Source organism: Cololabis saira, chromosome 5 (genome assembly GCF_033807715.1).
Source record: "Cololabis saira isolate AMF1-May2022 chromosome 5, fColSai1.1, whole genome shotgun sequence".
Taxonomy (NCBI): domain Eukaryota; kingdom Metazoa; phylum Chordata; class Actinopteri; order Beloniformes; family Belonidae; genus Cololabis; species Cololabis saira.
Genome location: NC_084591.1, coordinates 19,320,964 through 19,341,968, shown reverse-complemented (window position 1 = coordinate 19,341,968; position 21,005 = coordinate 19,320,964). Strand labels below are relative to the sequence as shown.

The following is a 21,005-nucleotide window of genomic DNA, read 5'->3' as shown; positions in this document are numbered from 1 at the left end:
TTAAATAATAAATCCAGTCAAACATTTATCAAGCTGTTCTCATTCAATAATAGTTGATCTCCCCTCTGTCAAAATGATGCCTCATTCTTAACAGAGTCAAGTGCAGCAGCAGCAGCTGTCTGTCAGCCCCCAATTTCCCCTGCCCCTGAACCAGCCCCAGTGCCCCCACATGAGGAAGGAGGTGAGCACCTGTGTGTGTTGAAATAATAATAATAATGATACATTTTTACTATAGTCTCAAAACAATACAAAGGTGAATCTGTTATGGGAAATAATTAAAATTAATGAAAAAAGTAATTTTGAACAATTTTAATGGTTTAAAAAGCATAAACCCTTTTAAAAAATTAAATAGAAGACGTGCAGTAAAAACAGAGGGGAACATCCGTGGTGTGTGCAGCAGACTGGGGTGACCGCTCTCAGTCCAATCAGAGAAGAGAATATTGGTGACTATGCTATTACAAATAGTTATATCGTAGGAAATACTATATAATTAATGTATGTCATGTACACCAGTGATTCTTAACCATAGGGCCGCGGCCCAATGTTGGGCCGCGAGCGCCATCTAGTGGGCCGCAAAAGAAAATTCAGTTTTGTAAGTGTGGGCCGCGGGGGCCGCGGGACTGCATAGCAACTCCCGACCAAATGAGGAGAAGACACTCAGCTAGCTGTACGTGTAATAGTAAGAGAAATGGTGTGTTTTTACAGAAAAAAAATCTTTATTTTGCACAGAGTAGGTTTAGATCCGCCAGGATCAGGGATCCTACGGCGTAGGGTCTGCGTCGATTTACGCGGAACCATAATTCAGGCTTAAGGCGGACGTAATTGAAGCCACCATGAGAAGGGGGAAGGGGGGCGTGATTTGCCAGTGATTGCCATGGTGATTGCCCGGCGGCGGCTCCGTGGGGCTCGCTGCCGAGAAGGAGACGAGACTCCCGGGGGAGCTGCCCCGCAGAGGCGGGCCGGAGAGCCGGAGGAGCCGCCCGACTGAGCGGGAGCCGACGCGTCCCCGCGGCCGCGGAACCCGCTGCCGCTCGGGCGGCGGCGGGTTCCGTCGTTACTGCTGAAGGATGGTAGATGCGTGGGCTGAAGTGTCTGCTGGACTGGACTGTTGTTGCAAAAGCATCGGAAAGTGACTGGGCTGCAGCGCGGAGAGCTGCAGGCTCGGATGAAGCCCGACACGCTGAGTCCTGACAACTGATTAATTTAATATCTTAAATAAAATAAATCTTAAAACACCCATGTTTGAGTCCAGATACAGCTGTGAGGCAGCTTTCTCCACAATGAACATAATTAAAACTAAATATCGTTCCAGGTTCACCAGCAGCACCTTCACATGAGAACCTGACACCATCCAGCCCAGATTTAAAGTCCTGACAGGAGAAGTTAGAGCTCAGTTATCTCACTGAACAACAGAAAGTGGGGGCATAAGATTATAAGAGGGGAAGAAAGAGAAACTGCAAAACTGTTCAATTGTTAAGATGTGTTTATATTCATTTAGTATAAAAATGTGTTGAGACAATTAAAAAAGAAAAGAGGAAATACAAACTGCTGGTAGAGAAATAAAATAAGATAGCATTTGAAAAATAAAATAAAATCAATTTTATTTTTAAGAGAAAAAAATATGTGTAATTCAAGTTACACGTGTTAAGTGGCAAATATTTTTGAAATGTACTTTTTTAATATAACAGTCAGATGCAGATGTTGATATAACTATGAGGCTACTTGAATATATACACACACATAATATATATATATATATATATATATATATATATATATATATATATATATATATATATATATATATATATATATATATATATATATATATAATGATGTTCTGGACCTCTTAAAGTTTTAGTTGAATACCCCTGCTATACAATTTTAATATTTAATGGGCCCCGGGCCACTCTGTACTGAAAAAATTGGGCCCCAAGGTCAGAAAGGTTAAGAACCCCTGATGTACACTCTACAGAGCTGTTGCTGGTGGTGAGAGAGCGTTCAGTAAACTAAAAATGATAAAAAACTACTGAGGTCCACAATGTCTCAGGAAAGACTTTGTAGTCTATAGCCATGGTGTCAATTGAGAGTCAGTTGGCCAGAAAGACTGGACTTCAATGACCTGATAAGTGATTTTGCACGTGAGAATGCTCGGCATTGGGCTTTTGGTGAGAAAAGTTGAGCAAGGACTAGTGATTGAAAGGTTGCAAAAGGAAGCTTGACTCAGTCGGCAACGTTATATATTTGCCATTCTTTCATATATCAAGTTCTACATAAACGATGAGAAATCATATATGACCATTTTGTATTTTGATGGTGTTTTGTTTTTGCTGAGATTTTTACATTTCCAGATTTTTCTCTCCACTGATTATAATTTCAAATTTTTCATGGAAGAGTTAATTTCCAATTTAAAAATCAGTGTTGCAGCAAATAAATGAATCAAAATGAATTCCATTGTATTCAGAGTGCTCAGTTCTTCCCCTACTGTCATGTTGCTCTTCTTTCACAAATATGGTAATGATAGTCAAAAATACCATTAAAATGCATTGTATGTAAAATAGCCTCAACAAATTTTGCCGCGGTGTTGGGCGGCCCGGTAAAGATTATTTTCATTTTCATACTCCTTCACATTGAGAGTAGTCAGCTGAGGTGTCTTGGGCATCTGTATCGGATGCCTCCTGGACGCCTCCCTAGGGAGGTGTTCCAGGCATCTCCCACCGGGGGAAGACCCAGGACACGCTGGAGAGACTATGTCTCGAGGCTGGCCTGGGAACGCCTCGGATTCCCCCTCGGAGGAGCTGGAGGAAGTGTCTGGGGTGAGGGAAGTCTGGGCATCTCTGCTGAGGCTGCTGCCCCCGTGACCCGGGAGCGGATAAGCGGCGGACGATGGATGGATGGATGGATCACCAAGACTAAACTATGCGGTTTCATCACCCGGCAAAATTCACGTCCAATTTGCAGACTTTGTCACAAAATTGTGCTTTTGCACAGTTTCTAGTGCAAAAGCTGAATTCACACTAATATTGCAAGTGACGGTGTTCACTCTCAGTATCATATATAAAAGCAGCAGCAGAAGTAAGCAGAAAAACTTTTGTTTGCATTGGCCGGGAATCGAACCCGGGCCTCCCGCGTGGCAGGCGAGAATTCTCCCACTGAACCACCAATGCTTGGGAACTGTAACTTTTGGCCTATTTTTTTTGTTTTTTTTGCGATTTTTTCACCACCAAGACTATACACTATGCGGTTTCATCACCCGGCAAAACTCATGTCCAATTTGCAGACTTTGTCACGAAATTGTGCCAGTTTCTAGTGCAAAACCTGAATTCACACTAATATTGCAGTTTACTCTCAGTATCATATATAAAAGCAGCAGCAGAAGTAAGCAGAAAAACGTTTGTTTGCACTGGCCGGGAATCGAACCCGGGCCTCCCGCGTGGCAGGTGAGAATTCTACCACTGAACCACCAATGCTTGGCAACTGTAATTTTTGGCCTATTTTTTTTTTTTTCTTTGCGATTTTTTCACCACCAAGACTATACCCTATGCGGTTTCCTCACCCGGCAAAATTCACGTCCAATTTGCAGACTTTGTCACAAAATTGTGCCAGTTTCAAGTGCCAAAGCTGAATTCACACTAATATTGCAAGTGACGGTGTTCACTCTCAGTATCATATATAAAAGCAGCAGCAGAAGTAAGCAGAAAAACTTTTGTTTGCATTGGCCGGGAATCGAACCCGGGCCTCCCGCGTGGCAGGCGAGAATCCTACCACTGAACCACCAACGCTTGTCAACTTTAATTTATGGCCTATTTTTTTTTTTTTTTTTTTTGCGATTTTTTCACCACCAAGACTATACACTATGCGGTTTCATCACCTGGCAAAATTCATGTCCAATTTGCAGACTTTGTCACGAAATTGTGCCAGTTTCTAGTGCAAAACCTGAATTCACACTAATATTGCAGTTTACTCTCAGTATCATATATAAAAGCAGCAGCAGAAGTAAGCAGAAAAACTTTTGTTTGCATTGGCCGGGAATCGAACCCGGGCCTCCCGCGTGGCAGGCGAGAATTCTACCACTGAACCACCAATGCTTGGCAACTGTAATTTTTGGCCTATTTTTTTTTTTTTTTTTTTTTTGCGATTTTTTCACCACCAAGACTATACCCTATGCGGTTTCCTCACCCGGCAAAATTCACGTCCAATTTGCAGACTTTGTCACAAAATTGTGCCAGTTTCAAGTGCCAAAGCTGAATTCACACTAATATTGCAAGTGACGGTGTTCACTCTCAGTATCATATATAAAAGCAGCAGCAGAAGTAAGCAGAAAAACTTTTGTTTGCATTGGCCGGGAATCGAACCCGGGCCTCCCGCGTGGCAGGCGAGAATTCTACCACTGAACCACCAATGCTTGGGAACTGCAACTTTTGGCCTATTTTTTTTTTTTTTTTTTTTTTGCGATTTTTTCACCACCAAGACTATACACTATGCGGTTTCATCACCCGGCAAAATTCATGTCCAATTTGCAGACTTTGTCACGAAATTGTGCCAGTTTCTAGTGCAAAACCTGAATTCACACTAATATTGCAGTTTACTCTCAGTATCATATATAAAAGCAGCAGCAGAAGTAAGCAGAAAAACTTTTGTTTGCATTGGCCGGGAATCGAACCCGGGCCTCCCGCGTGGCAGGCGAGAATTCTACCACTGAACCACCAATGCTTGGCAACTGAAATTTTTGGCCTATTTTTTTTTTTTTTTTTTTTTTGCGATTTTTTCACCACCAAGACTATACCCTATGCGGTTTCCTCACCCGGCAAAATTCACGTCCAATTTGCAGACTTTGTCACAAAATTGTGCCAGTTTCAAGTGCCAAAGCTGAATTCACACTAATATTGCAAGTGACGGTGTTCACTCTCAGTATCATATATAAAAGCAGCAGCAGAAGTAAGCAGAAAAACTTTTGTTTGCATTGGCCGGGAATCGAACCCGGGCCTCCCGCGTGGCAGGCGAGAATTCTACCACTGACCCACCAATGCTTGGGAACTGCAACTTTTGGCCTTTGTTTTTTTTTTTTTTTTTTTGCGATTTTTTCACCACCAAGACTATACACTATGCGGTTTCATCACCCGGCAAAATTCATGTCCAATTTGCAGACTTTGTCACGAAATTGTGCCAGTTTCAAGTGCAAAAGCTGAATTCACACTAATATTGCAAGTGACGGTGTTCACTCTCAGTATCATATATAAAAGCAGCAGCAGAAGTAAGCAGAAAAATGTTTGTTTGCATTGGCCGGGAATCGAACCCCGGCCTCCCGCATGGCAGGCGAGAATTCTCCCACTGAACCACCAATGCTTGGGAACTGTAACTTTTGGCCTATTTTTTTTGTTTTTTTTGCAATTTTTTCACCACCAAGACTATACACTATGCGGTTTCATCACCCGGCAAAACTCATGTCCAATTTGCAGACTTTGTCACGAAATTGTGCCAGTTTCTAGTGCAAAACCTGAATTCACACTAATATTGCAGTTTACTCTCAGTATCATATATAAAAGCAGCAGCAGAAGTAAGCAGAAAAACTTTTGTTTGCATTGGCCGGGAATCGAACCCGGGCCTCCCGCGTGGCAGGCGAGAATCCTACCACTGAACCACCAATGCTTGGCAACTTTAATTTATGGCCTATTTTTTTTTTTTTTTTTTTTGCGATTTTTTCACCACCAAGACTATACACTATGCGGTTTCATCACCTGGCAAAATTCATGTCCAATTTGCAGACTTTGTCACGAAATTGTGCCAGTTTCTAGTGCAAAACCTGAATTCACACTAATATTGCAGTTTACTCTCAGTATCATATATAAAAGTAGCAGCAGAAGTAAGCAGAAAAACTTTTGTTTGCATTGGCCGGGAATCGAACCCAGGCCTCCCGCGTGGCAGGCGAGAGTTCTACCACTGAACCACCAATGCTTGGGAACTGCAAATTTTGGCCTATTTTTTTTGTTTTTCTTGCGATTTTTTCACCACCAAGACTATACACTATGCGGTTTCATCACCCGGCAAAACTCATGTCCAATTTGCAGACTTTGTCACGAAATTGTGCCAGTTTCTAGTGCAAAAGCTGAATTCACACTAATATTGCAAGTGACGGTGTTCACTCTCAGTATCATATATAAAAGCAGCAGCAGAAGTAAGCAGAAAAACTTTTGTTTGCATTGGCCGGGAATCGAACCCGGGCCTCCCGCGTGGCAGGCGAGAATTCTACCACTGAACCACCAATGCTTGGCAACTGTAATTTTTGGCCTATTTTTTTTTTTTCTTTGCGATTTTTTCACCACCAAGACTATACCCTATGCGGTTTCCTCACCCGGCAAAATTCACGTCCAATTTGCAGACTTTGTCACAAAATTGTGCCAGTTTCAAGTGCCAAAGCTGAATTCACACTAATATTGCAAGTGACGGTGTTCACTCTCAGTATCATATATAAAAGCAGCAGCAGAAGTAAGCAGAAAAACTTTTCTTTGCATTGGCCGGGAATCGAACCCGGGCCTCCCGCATGGCAGGCGAGAATTCTCCCACTGAACCACCAATGCTTGGGAACTGTAACTTTTGGCCTATTTTTTTTGTTTTTTTTGCGATTTTTTCACCACCAAGACTATACACTATGCGGTTTCATCACCCGGCAGAACTCATGTCCAATTTGCAGACTTTGTCACGAAATTGTGCCAGTTTCTAGTGCAAAAGCTGAATTCACACTAATATTGCAAGTGACGGTGTTCACTCTCAGTATAATATATAAAAGCAGCAGCAGAAGTAAGCAGAAAAACTTTTGTTTGCATTGGCCGGGAATCGAACCCGGGCCTCCCGCGTGGCAGGCGAGAATCCTACCACTGAACCACCAATGCTTGGCAACTTTAATTTATGGCCTATTTTTTTTTTTTTTTTTTGCGATTTTTTCACCACCAAGACTATACACTATGCGGTTTCATCACCTGGCAAAATTCATGTCCAATTTGCAGACTTTGTCACGAAATTGTGCCAGTTTCTAGTGCAAAACCTGAATTCACACTAATATTGCAGTTTACTCTCAGTATCATATATAAAAGTAGCAGCAGAAGTAAGCAGAAAAACTTTTGTTTGCATTGGCCGGGAATCGAACCCGGGCCTCCCGCGTGGCAGGCGAGAATTCTACCACTGAACCACCAATGCTTGGCAACTGTAATTTTTGGCCTATTTTTTTTTTTTCTTTGCGATTTTTTCACCACCAAGACTATACCCTATGCGGTTTCCTCACCCGGCAAAATTCACGTCCAATTTGCAGACTTTGTCACAAAATTGTGCCAGTTTCAAGTGCCAAAGCTGAATTCACACTAATATTGCAAGTGACGGTGTTCACTCTCAGTATCATATATAAAAGCAGCAGCAGAAGTAAGCAGAAAAACTTTTCTTTGCATTGGCCGGGAATCGAACCCAGGCCTCCCGCATGGCAGGCGAGAATTCTCCCACTGAACCACCAATGCTTGGGAACTGTAACTTTTGGCCTATTTTTTTTGTTTTTTTTGCGATTTTTTCACCACCAAGACTATACACTATGCGGTTTCATCACCCGACAAAACTCATGTCCAATTTGCAGACTTTGTCACGAAATTGTGCCAGTTTCTAGTGCAAAAGCTGAATTCACACTAATATTGCAAGTGACGGTGTTCACTCTCAGTATAATATATAAAAGCAGCAGCAGAAGTAAGCAGAAAAATTTTTGTTTGCATTGGCCGGGAATCGAACCCGGGCCTCCCGCGTGGCAGGCGAGAATCCTACCACTGAACCACCAATGCTTGGCAACTTTAATTTATGGCCTATTTTTTTTTTTTTTTTTTTTGCGATTTTTTCACCACCAAGACTATACACTATGCGGTTTCATCACCTGGCAAAATTCATGTCCAATTTGCAGACTTTGTCACGAAATTGTGCCAGTTTCTAGTGCAAAACCTGAATTCACACTAATATTGCAGTTTACTCTCAGTATCATATATAAAAGTAGCAGCAGAAGTAAGCAGAAAAATTTTGTTTGCATTGGCCGGGAATCGAACCCGGGCCTCCCGCGTGGCAGGCGAGAGTTCTACCACTGAACCACCAATGCTTGGGAACTGCAACTTTTGGCCTATTTTTTTTGTTTTTTTTGCGATTTTTTCACCACCAAGACTATACACTATGCGGTTTCATCACCCGGCAAAACTCATGTCCAATTTGCAGACTTTGTCACGAAATTGTGCCAGTTTCTAGTGCAAAAGCTGAATTCACACTAATATTGCAAGTGACGGTGTTCACTCTCAGTATCATATATAAAAGCAGCAGCAGAAGTAAGCAGAAAAACTTTTGTTTGCATTGGCCGGGAATCGAACCCGGGCCTCCCGCGTGGCAGGCGAGAATTCTACCACTGAACCACCAATGCTTGGCAACTTTAATTTAAGGCCTATTTCTTTTTTTTTTTTTTTTGCGATTTTTTCACCACCAAGACTATACACTATGCGGTTTCATCACCTGGCAAAATTCATGTCCAATTTGCAGACTTTGTCACGAAATTGTGCCAGTTTCTAGTGCAAAACCTGAATTCACATTAATATTGCAGTTTACTCTCAGTATCATATATAAAAGTAGCAGCAGAAGTAAGCAGAAAAACTTTTGTTTGCATTGGCCGGGAATCGAACCCGGGCCTCCCGCGTGGCAGGCGAGAATTCTACCACTGAACCACCAATGCTTGGGAACTGCAACTTTTGGCCTATTTTTTTATTTTTTTTTTTTTTGCGATTATTTCACCACCAAGACTATACACTATGCGGTTTCATCACCCGGCAAAATTCATGTCCAATTTGCAGACTTTGTCACGAAATTGTGCCAGTTTCAAGTGCAAAAGCTGAATTCACACTAATATTGCAAGTGACGGTGTTCACTCTCAGTATCATATATAAAAGCAGCAGCAGAAGTAAGCAGAAAAACGTTAGTTTGCATTGGCCGGGAATCGAACCCGGGCCTCCCGCGTGGCAGGCGAGAATTCTACCACTGAACCACCAATGCTTGGCAACTGTAATTTTTGGCCTATTTTTATTTTTTTTCTTTGCGATTTTTCACCACCAAGACTATACCCTATGCGGTTTCCTCACCCGGCAAAATTCACGTCCAATTTGCAGACTTTGTCACAAAATTGTGCCAGTTTCAAGTGCCAAAGCTGAATTCACACTAATATTGCAAGTGACGGTGTTCACTCTCAGTATCATATATAAAAGCAGCAGCAGAAGTAAGCAGAAAAACTTTTGTTTGCATTGGCCGGGAATCGAACCCGGGCCTCCCGCGTGGCAGGCGAGAATTCTCCCACTGAACCACCAATGCCTGGGAACTGGAACTTTTGGCCTATTTTTTTTGTTTTTTTTGCGATTTTTTCACCACCAAGACTATACACTATGCGGTTTCATCACCCGGCAAAACTCATGTCCAATTTGCAGACTTTGTCACGAAATTGTGCCAGTTTCTAGTGCAAAAGCTGAATTCACACTAATATTGCAAGTGACGGTGTTCACTCTCAGTATCATATATAAAAGCAGCAGCAGAAGTAAGCAGAAAAACTTTTGTTTGCATTGGCCGGGAATCGAACCCGGGCCTCCCGCGTGGCAGGCGAGAATCCTACCACTGAACCACCAATGCTTGGCAACTTTAATTTATGGCCTATTTTTTTTTTTTTTTTTTTTTTTTTTTGCGATTTTTTCACCACCAAGACTATACACTATGCGGTTTCATCACCTGGCAAAATTCATGTCCAATTTGCAGACTTTGTCACGAAATTGTGCCAGTTTCTAGTGCAAAACCTGAATTCACACTAATATTGCAGTTTACTCTCAGTATCATATATAAAAGCAGCAGCAGAAGTAAGCAGAAAAACTTTTGTTTGCATTGGCCGGGAATCGAACCCGGGCCTCCCGCGTGGCAGGCGAGAATTCTACCACTGAACCACCAATTCTTGGGAACTGCAACTTTTGGCCTATTTTTTTTTTTTTTTTGCGATTTTTTCACCACCAAGACTATACACTATGCGGTTTCATCACCCGGCAAAATTCATGTCCAATTTGCAGACTTTGTCACGAAATTGTGCCAGTTTCAAGTGCAAAAGCTGAATTCACACTAATATTGCAAGTGACGGTGTTCACTCTCAGTATCATATATAAAAGCAGCAGCAGAAGTAAGCAGAAAAACGTTAGTTTGCATTGGCCGGGAATCGAACCCGGGCCTCCCGCGTGGCAGGCGAGAATTCTACCCCTGAACCACCAATGCTTGGCAACTGTAATTTTTGGCCTATTTTTTTTTTTTTTCTTTGCGCGTTTTTCGCCTTCAAGACTATACCCTATGCGGTTTCCTCACCCGGCAAAATTCACGTCCAATTTGCAGACTTTGTCACGAAATTGTGCCAGTTTCAATTGCAAAACCTGAATTCACACTAATATTGCAGTTTACTCTCAGTATCATATATAAAAGCAGCAGCAGAAGTAAGCAGAAAAACTTTTGTTTGCATTGGCCGGGAATCGAACCCGGGCCTCCCGCGTGGCAGGCGAGAATTCTACCACTGAACCACCAATGCTTGGGAACTATAACTTTTGGCCTATTTTTTTTTTTTTTTTTGCGATTTTTTCATACCAAGACTATACACTATGCGGTTTCATCACCCGGCAAAACTCATGTCCAATTTGCAGACTTTGTCACGAAATTGTGCCAGTTTCTAGTGCAAAACCTGAATTCACACTAATATTGCAGTTTACTCTCAGTATCATATATAAAAGCAGCAGCAGAAGTAAGCAAAAAAACTTTTGTTTGCATTAGCCGGGAATCGAACACGGGCCTCCCGCGTGGCAGGCGAGAATTCTACCACTGAACCACCAATGCTTGGCAACTGTAATTTTTGACCTATTTTTTTTTTTTTTTTTTGCGATTTTTTCACCACCAAGACTATACACTATGCGGTTTCATCACCCGGCAAAATTCATGTCCAATTTGCAGACTTTGTCACGAAATTGTGCCAGTTTCAAGTGCAAAAGCTGAATTCACACTAATATTGCAAGTGACGGTGTTCACTCTCAGTATCATATATAAAAGCAGCAGCAGAAGTAAGCAGAAAAATGTTTGTTTGCATTGGCCGGGAATCGAACCCCGGCCTCCCGCATGGCAGGCGAGAATTCTCCCACTGAACCACCAATGCTTGGGAACTGTAACTTTTGGCCTATTTTTTTTGTTTTTTTTGCAATTTTTTCACCACCAAGACTATACACTATGCGGTTTCATCACCCGGCAAAACTCATGTCCAATTTGCAGACTTTGTCACGAAATTGTGCCAGTTTCTAGTGCAAAACCTGAATTCACACTAATATTGCAGTTTACTCTCAGTATCATATATAAAAGCAGCAGCAGAAGTAAGCAGAAAAACTTTTGTTTGCATTGGCCGGGAATCGAACCCGGGCCTCCCGCGTGGCAGGCGAGAATCCTACCACTGAACCACCAATGCTTGGCAACTTTAATTTATGGCCTATTTTTTTTTTTTTTTTTTTTGCGATTTTTTCACCACCAAGACTATACACTATGCGGTTTCATCACCTGGCAAAATTCATGTCCAATTTGCAGACTTTGTCACGAAATTGTGCCAGTTTCTAGTGCAAAACCTGAATTCACACTAATATTGCAGTTTACTCTCAGTATCATATATAAAAGTAGCAGCAGAAGTAAGCAGAAAAACTTTTGTTTGCATTGGCCGGGAATCGAACCCAGGCCTCCCGCGTGGCAGGCGAGAGTTCTACCACTGAACCACCAATGCTTGGGAACTGCAAATTTTGGCCTATTTTTTTTGTTTTTCTTGCGATTTTTTCACCACCAAGACTATACACTATGCGGTTTCATCACCCGGCAAAACTCATGTCCAATTTGCAGACTTTGTCACGAAATTGTGCCAGTTTCTAGTGCAAAAGCTGAATTCACACTAATATTGCAAGTGACGGTGTTCACTCTCAGTATCATATATAAAAGCAGCAGCAGAAGTAAGCAGAAAAACTTTTGTTTGCATTGGCCGGGAATCGAACCCGGGCCTCCCGCGTGGCAGGCGAGAATTCTACCACTGAACCACCAATGCTTGGCAACTGTAATTTTTGGCCTATTTTTTTTTTTTCTTTGCGATTTTTTCACCACCAAGACTATACCCTATGCGGTTTCCTCACCCGGCAAAATTCACGTCCAATTTGCAGACTTTGTCACAAAATTGTGCCAGTTTCAAGTGCCAAAGCTGAATTCACACTAATATTGCAAGTGACGGTGTTCACTCTCAGTATCATATATAAAAGCAGCAGCAGAAGTAAGCAGAAAAACTTTTCTTTGCATTGGCCGGGAATCGAACCCGGGCCTCCCGCATGGCAGGCGAGAATTCTCCCACTGAACCACCAATGCTTGGGAACTGTAACTTTTGGCCTATTTTTTTTGTTTTTTTTGCGATTTTTTCACCACCAAGACTATACACTATGCGGTTTCATCACCCGGCAGAACTCATGTCCAATTTGCAGACTTTGTCACGAAATTGTGCCAGTTTCTAGTGCAAAAGCTGAATTCACACTAATATTGCAAGTGACGGTGTTCACTCTCAGTATAATATATAAAAGCAGCAGCAGAAGTAAGCAGAAAAACTTTTGTTTGCATTGGCCGGGAATCGAACCCGGGCCTCCCGCGTGGCAGGCGAGAATCCTACCACTGAACCACCAATGCTTGGCAACTTTAATTTATGGCCTATTTTTTTTTTTTTTTTTTGCGATTTTTTCACCACCAAGACTATACACTATGCGGTTTCATCACCTGGCAAAATTCATGTCCAATTTGCAGACTTTGTCACGAAATTGTGCCAGTTTCTAGTGCAAAACCTGAATTCACACTAATATTGCAGTTTACTCTCAGTATCATATATAAAAGTAGCAGCAGAAGTAAGCAGAAAAACTTTTGTTTGCATTGGCCGGGAATCGAACCCGGGCCTCCCGCGTGGCAGGCGAGAATTCTACCACTGAACCACCAATGCTTGGCAACTGTAATTTTTGGCCTATTTTTTTTTTTTCTTTGCGATTTTTTCACCACCAAGACTATACCCTATGCGGTTTCCTCACCCGGCAAAATTCACGTCCAATTTGCAGACTTTGTCACAAAATTGTGCCAGTTTCAAGTGCCAAAGCTGAATTCACACTAATATTGCAAGTGACGGTGTTCACTCTCAGTATCATATATAAAAGCAGCAGCAGAAGTAAGCAGAAAAACTTTTCTTTGCATTGGCCGGGAATCGAACCCAGGCCTCCCGCATGGCAGGCGAGAATTCTCCCACTGAACCACCAATGCTTGGGAACTGTAACTTTTGGCCTATTTTTTTTGTTTTTTTTGCGATTTTTTCACCACCAAGACTATACACTATGCGGTTTCATCACCCGACAAAACTCATGTCCAATTTGCAGACTTTGTCACGAAATTGTGCCAGTTTCTAGTGCAAAAGCTGAATTCACACTAATATTGCAAGTGACGGTGTTCACTCTCAGTATAATATATAAAAGCAGCAGCAGAAGTAAGCAGAAAAATTTTTGTTTGCATTGGCCGGGAATCGAACCCGGGCCTCCCGCGTGGCAGGCGAGAATCCTACCACTGAACCACCAATGCTTGGCAACTTTAATTTATGGCCTATTTTTTTTTTTTTTTTTTTTGCGATTTTTTCACCACCAAGACTATACACTATGCGGTTTCATCACCTGGCAAAATTCATGTCCAATTTGCAGACTTTGTCACGAAATTGTGCCAGTTTCTAGTGCAAAACCTGAATTCACACTAATATTGCAGTTTACTCTCAGTATCATATATAAAAGTAGCAGCAGAAGTAAGCAGAAAAATTTTGTTTGCATTGGCCGGGAATCGAACCCGGGCCTCCCGCGTGGCAGGCGAGAGTTCTACCACTGAACCACCAATGCTTGGGAACTGCAACTTTTGGCCTATTTTTTTTGTTTTTTTTGCGATTTTTTCACCACCAAGACTATACACTATGCGGTTTCATCACCCGGCAAAACTCATGTCCAATTTGCAGACTTTGTCACGAAATTGTGCCAGTTTCTAGTGCAAAAGCTGAATTCACACTAATATTGCAAGTGACGGTGTTCACTCTCAGTATCATATATAAAAGCAGCAGCAGAAGTAAGCAGAAAAACTTTTGTTTGCATTGGCCGGGAATCGAACCCGGGCCTCCCGCGTGGCAGGCGAGAATTCTACCACTGAACCACCAATGCTTGGCAACTTTAATTTAAGGCCTATTTCTTTTTTTTTTTTTTTTGCGATTTTTTCACCACCAAGACTATACACTATGCGGTTTCATCACCTGGCAAAATTCATGTCCAATTTGCAGACTTTGTCACGAAATTGTGCCAGTTTCTAGTGCAAAACCTGAATTCACATTAATATTGCAGTTTACTCTCAGTATCATATATAAAAGTAGCAGCAGAAGTAAGCAGAAAAACTTTTGTTTGCATTGGCCGGGAATCGAACCCGGGCCTCCCGCGTGGCAGGCGAGAATTCTACCACTGAACCACCAATGCTTGGGAACTGCAACTTTTGGCCTATTTTTTTATTTTTTTTTTTTTTGCGATTATTTCACCACCAAGACTATACACTATGCGGTTTCATCACCCGGCAAAATTCATGTCCAATTTGCAGACTTTGTCACGAAATTGTGCCAGTTTCAAGTGCAAAAGCTGAATTCACACTAATATTGCAAGTGACGGTGTTCACTCTCAGTATCATATATAAAAGCAGCAGCAGAAGTAAGCAGAAAAACGTTAGTTTGCATTGGCCGGGAATCGAACCCGGGCCTCCCGCGTGGCAGGCGAGAATTCTACCACTGAACCACCAATGCTTGGCAACTGTAATTTTTGGCCTATTTTTATTTTTTTTCTTTGCGATTTTTCACCACCAAGACTATACCCTATGCGGTTTCCTCACCCGGCAAAATTCACGTCCAATTTGCAGACTTTGTCACAAAATTGTGCCAGTTTCAAGTGCCAAAGCTGAATTCACACTAATATTGCAAGTGACGGTGTTCACTCTCAGTATCATATATAAAAGCAGCAGCAGAAGTAAGCAGAAAAACTTTTGTTTGCATTGGCCGGGAATCGAACCCGGGCCTCCCGCGTGGCAGGCGAGAATTCTCCCACTGAACCACCAATGCCTGGGAACTGGAACTTTTGGCCTATTTTTTTTGTTTTTTTTGCGATTTTTTCACCACCAAGACTATACACTATGCGGTTTCATCACCCGGCAAAACTCATGTCCAATTTGCAGACTTTGTCACGAAATTGTGCCAGTTTCTAGTGCAAAAGCTGAATTCACACTAATATTGCAAGTGACGGTGTTCACTCTCAGTATCATATATAAAAGCAGCAGCAGAAGTAAGCAGAAAAACTTTTGTTTGCATTGGCCGGGAATCGAACCCGGGCCTCCCGCGTGGCAGGCGAGAATCCTACCACTGAACCACCAATGCTTGGCAACTTTAATTTATGGCCTATTTTTTTTTTTTTTTTTTTTTTTTTTTGCGATTTTTTCACCACCAAGACTATACACTATGCGGTTTCATCACCTGGCAAAATTCATGTCCAATTTGCAGACTTTGTCACGAAATTGTGCCAGTTTCTAGTGCAAAACCTGAATTCACACTAATATTGCAGTTTACTCTCAGTATCATATATAAAAGCAGCAGCAGAAGTAAGCAGAAAAACTTTTGTTTGCATTGGCCGGGAATCGAACCCGGGCCTCCCGCGTGGCAGGCGAGAATTCTACCACTGAACCACCAATTCTTGGGAACTGCAACTTTTGGCCTATTTTTTTTTTTTTTTTGCGATTTTTTCACCACCAAGACTATACACTATGCGGTTTCATCACCCGGCAAAATTCATGTCCAATTTGCAGACTTTGTCACGAAATTGTGCCAGTTTCAAGTGCAAAAGCTGAATTCACACTAATATTGCAAGTGACGGTGTTCACTCTCAGTATCATATATAAAAGCAGCAGCAGAAGTAAGCAGAAAAACGTTAGTTTGCATTGGCCGGGAATCGAACCCGGGCCTCCCGCGTGGCAGGCGAGAATTCTACCCCTGAACCACCAATGCTTGGCAACTGTAATTTTTGGCCTATTTTTTTTTTTTTTCTTTGCGCGTTTTTCGCCTTCAAGACTATACCCTATGCGGTTTCCTCACCCGGCAAAATTCACGTCCAATTTGCAGACTTTGTCACGAAATTGTGCCAGTTTCAATTGCAAAACCTGAATTCACACTAATATTGCAGTTTACTCTCAGTATCATATATAAAAGCAGCAGCAGAAGTAAGCAGAAAAACTTTTGTTTGCATTGGCCGGGAATCGAACCCGGGCCTCCCGCGTGGCAGGCGAGAATTCTACCACTGAACCACCAATGCTTGGGAACTATAACTTTTGGCCTATTTTTTTTTTTTTTTTTGCGATTTTTTCATACCAAGACTATACACTATGCGGTTTCATCACCCGGCAAAACTCATGTCCAATTTGCAGACTTTGTCACGAAATTGTGCCAGTTTCTAGTGCAAAACCTGAATTCACACTAATATTGCAGTTTACTCTCAGTATCATATATAAAAGCAGCAGCAGAAGTAAGCAAAAAAACTTTTGTTTGCATTAGCCGGGAATCGAACACGGGCCTCCCGCGTGGCAGGCGAGAATTCTACCACTGAACCACCAATGCTTGGCAACTGTAATTTTTGACCTATTTTTTTTTTTTTTTTTTGCGATTTTTTCACCACCAAGACTATACACTATGCAGTTTAATCACCCGCAAAATTCATGTCCAATTTGCAGACTTTGTCACGAAATTGTGCCAGTTTCAATTGCAAAACCTGAATTCACACTAATATTGCAGTTTACTCTCAGTATCATATATAAAAGCAGCAGCAGAACTAAGCAGAAAAACTTTTGTTTGCATTGGCCGGGAATCTAACCCGGGCCTCCCACGTGGCAGGCGAGACTTCTACCACTGAACCACCAATGCTTGGGAACTGAGATTTTGTGCCCATTTTTTTTTTTCTTTTTGCGATTTTTTTCAAACACCTAGGGCCTGATTTACTAAAGGTTTGCGTGCGTAAAAACGTGTGCAAACTTGACATCACCCGCAAACCAATGTGCAAGCTGATCTACTAACAGCGTGCAAAGAGGACTGCGCCTCTCAAATGAGCAAAATAGCACACGCTATTCATTTAGTACTTTTGCCCTGATGAATAATCAATATGGGGCGTACCCGCCAGAAAGCGCTAAATACTGGGAGGGGAAGATGCAAATAAGTTAATTTACCACACGCAATGAGATTTACCAAGCCAGAAAGTAATTGCGGGGATTTTGATTGCGTCTGTATTTAATACGTTCGAAAGGAAGGTGCTAATCTGCCCAGCATTACGCACCGATGGCTGCTGTTATTGTGGCAAGGAGGCGACATCGCCAAAATCAAAGAATAGCAGAGAGAGTCTTTCGGACTCGTGTAAATTTGTTTGGAATGAATGAAAACCAGATAGTTGAAACATATCGACTATCTAGCGATTCCATCATGGAGCTGTTGAATGAGTTAAGGGCTGATTTGAGGACTGGGGTGGGGATGGGTCAACTTGTGGTGAGGATTCTCCACATGCAAAAGGAGAAATATTTTATTTGAATGTTAAATCGAGTATTATTCAGCAAAAGGTTGCCACAGGAGGCACATTCATTTTTTTATTTGTGATAATAAATAAATCACGTGTTTTCATGGAGAAAAAAGTGTTTCTTATTGTGCGCCTATACTTGTTCTGCATTTGTCATACCCCGGTGTTGTGCCGTATTCAGCACCCCTGCCGTGAAAAGCACCCCCTCGTCTGACAAAAATTATATTCTCATTCCGTGTCACGTTCTGTTTATCGTCCAGTTTTGTGTTAATGATTCATGTTTAAATGCGCTCATGGATTCCACAATACTTTCCCACAATCACAGTCACAGATAACAAAAATCGGGTAAATGGTTATTGATGTCATTAATTAATAGCCTGCTTACTGTGTTGTCTTCCATAATATTTGTAAATATATATAATATAAACTCCTAAGTATCTGTTTGTGTGAGTGTGTATATATAAATATATTGAAGTGTCAGTGTGTTGTTTTTTTTCTTGGTCTACTTATCATTGAATATACGAGAGGGTGCTTTTCACGGCAGGGGTGCTGAATACGGCACAACAATTTGCCTCTTCCACTAATATCTCTAACTCCAACTCGTCAAATTTCATTTTGCGTTCGCAAACCGTAAGACACACAACACCTCATTTAAATACTGCGGTTTGCACCTGTTATCAATTCTTAGTTGATCACCCGCAAAACACACAACAACAGCACGTGCAAACTTTTTCAGTGCACACGCAATTTAGTACTCTTTATTTAGGATCTTAGTAAATCAGGCCCCAAGACTATAAACTATGCGGTTTCATCACCCAGCAACATTCACGTCCAATTTGCAGACTGTGTCACTTAATTGTGCCAGTTTCAATTGCAATACCTGAATTCACACTAATATTGTAAGTGACGGTGTTCACTCTCAGTACCATATATAAAGGAGCAGCAGAACTAAGCAGAAAAACTTTAGTATTTTTCTCAGTATTTTTATTTTTTATTTATTGTTATTTTATTAGTTTGCACACAACAAAAGTAACACTTACTGTACAATCAAATTAGTAAAACAAATATGACAGGAGGGGTCAAAAAGCCAACAGGCTTATGCAGCGGACCTCCGCAATCTACTATAAACTATGCGGTTTCATCACCAAGTTTGTGTGTTTAAAAAAAATGTGTGTGTGTGTGTATATAGTTTCCATAGTTATGAGGACATCCATTGTCCGCATCACACAGTGGATGGATGCAATGGTGTGTTAGCAGGAGGAGCTGCTCAACCTCTCAAGGGGCTCACAGTCACTTGAAGACATGTTGCTGTCACCCTGCTCGAGGGTCGATGCCGAGCTGCAAGAGTTGGACCAGAGTCTCGGTAAACCAGGAGAGGAGGAACCAAATGGTAATTAAACGGCATTGTCCTGCTCTACACTACTCTGGGAAATACAATTGCATGAATTCAAATCATTATAACTGAACTGACTTCTCTTACAAAATGAGATTGTATAAGCTCTCCACTTTGTTCTATATGTATAACTTGTATTTCTATTTTTTTTATCAACATGTCCTGGCGTCGTTTGGAGGGTAGACTACAGGTGCTGTAATCCGTCCTATGCTACAGGGAGTGACAAACAACAATGTCCTCAAGGAGTACAGCCTGAAAAGATTTCTTTGCAGCAAGGCAAAGAAAAAGATTTTCAGGACCTGACACTCTGCAGGGTTATAACAGGCAGGTGTTTTTTTTTTGTTCAAATTAGTATTATGCTTAGAGGTTTTAATTTGACTTGTAAATTTCATTCATGTTTTCTACTCTAGCTGCAGCCCAGAAAAACTTTCCTGCGCTAAAGGCAGCAGAGGCGGAGGACCTGATTGGGCATGTACTTGAGTTTGCCCCACACAGACAGTAAATTAACATTCTCTATGAGATGTTTATCACAATGAAAGGAATGGAAAAAACAATTTTAAGGAAGAAAAAACAGGGTTGTCAGTAAGGCACTTTGTCTTGCTTTTGTCAACATATCAATTCTTTGTATGACATTGAACTTTTTTTTCTTTTCCGTTTTATCTCTTTTTTAGGCCACGAGAAGGACTGAGGTTGAGAGATAGGGCGTTTTTTTTCTCTCATATTTTTCTCTCATATTTTTTTTACTTCTGCCATTAGATGGCAGCAGAGATTTTATTTTCAAACTGCACATCTCCGTGCCATCAAGTCATACAAAATATAAATACAGCCAGCCTTCTAGATGTTTCGTTATTTGCAACAATGAATTCAAATTGAGATCAAATTCTTTTTTTTTTCTTCTAAATTCAGTGATTTTGTAGACAGGAACGAGGAAGATGCTCCAGAATGCTCCCTTTCCACAGTCCAGGAATGAATCCCAGATACCAATGTTTATTAACCTTGGTGACATCAAACTAACACATCATTGTTCTCTGTTAATTATGTTTCAAACCTTATTGTGTGAGAATTGTGCTATTTACATAACCACTAAGCCTGGAAATCCTCCTAATACATTATACAGCACAAACGGGTTTTAAAAAACAAAACTCGGGTCATAAACTCAGAGGGTGGTGTTCCTCACTGGAGATATATTCAATTAACCCCAGAGATGAAAGGATACTTTCAAATGAGTCTTAAATAGTTCAAATTGCATTCAAGTCTGTAAACAAGACTTGTTGTCCAGACCCACATGATAAAATGGTTAACATTTTATTAAATGTTTGTCACAATCATTACATAAAATTATGGAACAATTTTCTTTTGTATGACTGAAAGACTGCATGTGTCTCATGATGAATCCTTGATTTTCATGTTTCAGGTGAAATCAAATAAACTTTGATCTTGTGGTGCTGGTCAGCTGTGTGCACATGCAGGGAACTTCACAGCACAGGTTTGACAACAAATGAGAAACAAGGCTGCTTCCTGTCAAGTTTCAAAATAAATTCTTTCCACATCACTTCTCCTCAGGTATGACATGGCAGGACATTTAAAAGAATCAAAATTTTAAACAAACAATTTGGTCCACCTTTAGCAGCCATAACTAATTATTTTCTGTATAACAGTTCCTGACATGGCTGTCGGGATTCTGGCCCTCTCTGCTCAACAACATTGTTTTGGTTATAAGTTTGAAGCAGGATTCTAAGGAGGAGGAAGTTGTGGTCAACGTGCTGACAACAGGGCGCCTACAAAACACCCCCTAATCATCCCCATTCCACCCTCATGCATTACCATTGGTACATATGTTTAGTTTATTTTAGGGGTTTGTTTTCTTCAAAGCTTGCATT

General features: G+C 41.4%; 19 non-coding genes across 19 annotated transcripts; all 19 read right to left on the bottom strand.

Annotated features, from left to right (window-relative positions):
• Positions 1-4,017: 4,017 nt before the first annotated feature.
• On the bottom strand, positions 4,018-4,088 carry trnag-gcc (transfer RNA glycine (anticodon GCC)). Its single transcript has one exon. It is a non-coding gene; the product is annotated as a tRNA-Gly (tRNA).
• Positions 4,089-4,334: 246 nt separating this feature from the next.
• trnag-gcc (transfer RNA glycine (anticodon GCC)) lies at positions 4,335-4,405 on the bottom strand. The gene has a single exon. It is a non-coding gene; the product is annotated as a tRNA-Gly (tRNA).
• Positions 4,406-4,642: 237 nt separating this feature from the next.
• trnag-gcc (transfer RNA glycine (anticodon GCC)) lies at positions 4,643-4,713 on the bottom strand. The gene has a single exon. It is a non-coding gene; the product is annotated as a tRNA-Gly (tRNA).
• A 1,171-nt stretch (positions 4,714-5,884) lies between these two features.
• Positions 5,885-5,955, bottom strand: trnag-gcc (transfer RNA glycine (anticodon GCC)). The gene has a single exon. It is a non-coding gene; the product is annotated as a tRNA-Gly (tRNA).
• A 241-nt stretch (positions 5,956-6,196) lies between these two features.
• Positions 6,197-6,267, bottom strand: trnag-gcc (transfer RNA glycine (anticodon GCC)). The gene has a single exon. It is a non-coding gene; the product is annotated as a tRNA-Gly (tRNA).
• Positions 6,268-7,123: 856 nt separating this feature from the next.
• On the bottom strand, positions 7,124-7,194 carry trnag-gcc (transfer RNA glycine (anticodon GCC)). Its single transcript has one exon. It is a non-coding gene; the product is annotated as a tRNA-Gly (tRNA).
• An 857-nt stretch (positions 7,195-8,051) lies between these two features.
• trnag-gcc (transfer RNA glycine (anticodon GCC)) lies at positions 8,052-8,122 on the bottom strand. The gene has a single exon. It is a non-coding gene; the product is annotated as a tRNA-Gly (tRNA).
• A 241-nt stretch (positions 8,123-8,363) lies between these two features.
• Positions 8,364-8,434, bottom strand: trnag-gcc (transfer RNA glycine (anticodon GCC)). The gene has a single exon. It is a non-coding gene; the product is annotated as a tRNA-Gly (tRNA).
• A 235-nt stretch (positions 8,435-8,669) lies between these two features.
• On the bottom strand, positions 8,670-8,740 carry trnag-gcc (transfer RNA glycine (anticodon GCC)). The gene has a single exon. It is a non-coding gene; the product is annotated as a tRNA-Gly (tRNA).
• A 246-nt stretch (positions 8,741-8,986) lies between these two features.
• Positions 8,987-9,057, bottom strand: trnag-gcc (transfer RNA glycine (anticodon GCC)). The gene has a single exon. It is a non-coding gene; the product is annotated as a tRNA-Gly (tRNA).
• Positions 9,058-10,538: 1,481 nt separating this feature from the next.
• Positions 10,539-10,609, bottom strand: trnag-gcc (transfer RNA glycine (anticodon GCC)). Its single transcript has one exon. It is a non-coding gene; the product is annotated as a tRNA-Gly (tRNA).
• A 1,153-nt stretch (positions 10,610-11,762) lies between these two features.
• trnag-gcc (transfer RNA glycine (anticodon GCC)) lies at positions 11,763-11,833 on the bottom strand. Its single transcript has one exon. It is a non-coding gene; the product is annotated as a tRNA-Gly (tRNA).
• A 241-nt stretch (positions 11,834-12,074) lies between these two features.
• trnag-gcc (transfer RNA glycine (anticodon GCC)) lies at positions 12,075-12,145 on the bottom strand. Its single transcript has one exon. It is a non-coding gene; the product is annotated as a tRNA-Gly (tRNA).
• An 856-nt stretch (positions 12,146-13,001) lies between these two features.
• On the bottom strand, positions 13,002-13,072 carry trnag-gcc (transfer RNA glycine (anticodon GCC)). Its single transcript has one exon. It is a non-coding gene; the product is annotated as a tRNA-Gly (tRNA).
• Positions 13,073-13,929: 857 nt separating this feature from the next.
• Positions 13,930-14,000, bottom strand: trnag-gcc (transfer RNA glycine (anticodon GCC)). The gene has a single exon. It is a non-coding gene; the product is annotated as a tRNA-Gly (tRNA).
• A 241-nt stretch (positions 14,001-14,241) lies between these two features.
• Positions 14,242-14,312, bottom strand: trnag-gcc (transfer RNA glycine (anticodon GCC)). Its single transcript has one exon. It is a non-coding gene; the product is annotated as a tRNA-Gly (tRNA).
• A 235-nt stretch (positions 14,313-14,547) lies between these two features.
• On the bottom strand, positions 14,548-14,618 carry trnag-gcc (transfer RNA glycine (anticodon GCC)). Its single transcript has one exon. It is a non-coding gene; the product is annotated as a tRNA-Gly (tRNA).
• A 246-nt stretch (positions 14,619-14,864) lies between these two features.
• On the bottom strand, positions 14,865-14,935 carry trnag-gcc (transfer RNA glycine (anticodon GCC)). The gene has a single exon. It is a non-coding gene; the product is annotated as a tRNA-Gly (tRNA).
• Positions 14,936-16,416: 1,481 nt separating this feature from the next.
• trnag-gcc (transfer RNA glycine (anticodon GCC)) lies at positions 16,417-16,487 on the bottom strand. Its single transcript has one exon. It is a non-coding gene; the product is annotated as a tRNA-Gly (tRNA).
• Positions 16,488-21,005: the final 4,518 nt, after the last annotated feature.